The sequence below is a fragment of the Pteropus alecto genome, unplaced genomic scaffold (genome assembly GCF_000325575.1).
Source record: "Pteropus alecto unplaced genomic scaffold, ASM32557v1 scaffold14, whole genome shotgun sequence".
Lineage (NCBI taxonomy): Eukaryota > Metazoa > Chordata > Mammalia > Chiroptera > Pteropodidae > Pteropus > Pteropus alecto.
Genome location: NW_006436810.1, coordinates 11,218,399 through 11,219,826, shown reverse-complemented (window position 1 = coordinate 11,219,826; position 1,428 = coordinate 11,218,399).

Here is a 1,428-nt window from a genome sequence, read left to right as displayed (position 1 = left end):
TAAGAACAACTTTTGGGAAGTTTTCTAGAACACACACATGAAAGATAGAAAATAGTTATGTGACTGAGAAACCCATTTTTGTTGATAAAGTATTGTTTTCATTCTGTTTAGTGGGGTCTACAGAATGTTGAAACATCACTAAAAAAAAAAAAAGATGAAATGAAAGAAGAAAACAACCCCAAATTTAAGGACCATGTTTCCAATAAATTATACTTGGAGGTAACTACAAATAAAAGGAACTCTGGGAAGTAATTTTAAAATTCAAAAGAATGATTCTCAACACAAAATAAAAGTAACCTATGAAACAGAATCATGTAATATATTCAGGGAGAACAATCTGCAATGAAGTTATGACAGACTATTTTGAAATAAGAAATTTTGTCAGCCTCTAGAAGAATGTATGATATTTTGATATTAGAGAATCAGTAAATAACTGCACCTGCCTAGAAATATATACAGTGAAAATGCACAGGAATATTGTGACAGGCAGAATAATGGTCCTACAAAGATATCTACCTCCTTCTCCCTGAAAGCTATGAATACGTGATGCTCCATGGCCAAAGGGCCTTGAAGCTGCAGATGGTTAAAGGTGCTAATAAGCTGACTTTACGACTGGTAGATTAGACCACGTTACCCAAGTGAGCCCAGTGTGAACCGCGGAGGAGGTTGGCAGGACGGTTGGCCAGAGAGATGCGCTGATGGAACAAGAGGCAAGAGATATGCATGTGAGAAGGGCTCGACCTTGTTGTTGGCTTAGAAGAGAAGACAGCCATGAGCCAAGGAACGTGGGTGGTTTCTAGAAGCTGAGAAGTGACTGACTGAGAAAATGGGCACCTCACTTCCAAAACTGGAATGAATTGGGAAATAGATCCTAACCTATACCTTACCTCTAAACCAATAAATACTTACTCTACTTCATTGAAATCACCTATTTATTTATGATGCCCACGTCTGGAAAATCTACAAGACCAGGCATGGAGCATAGTTATATTTATATCTCCATACACAGCACAACGGCTAGCACATGATCAGGTTCACCAAATATTCACTGATAGAAAAGATGAATAAATAAAAAGAATAATTGATTAAGTGAATTAATACATACATAGAGAACGCCATAAAATTTTTTTCCTCTTCTTTGTTTTATAACTTCACATTAATAGATTTAATACCTTCTTTATTTTTTTAAAACATCAGTTATTTATTTGTAGATTGCCTTTTTTCCAAATAGGCCCATGGGTTAAAGGAAAACAGTGATTAGGAGAAGATGATTCGTCATCAGCATGAGGAGAAGATGATTCGTCATCAGCATTTGTACTCTATTATGAATTATTCGCCCAAAACATTTCATTGGAAATTTGAAACATCCAATCACTGATATTACCTGGTGACTGTTAGTCAATTGGTAATCATGTTTGGAGAGCATTC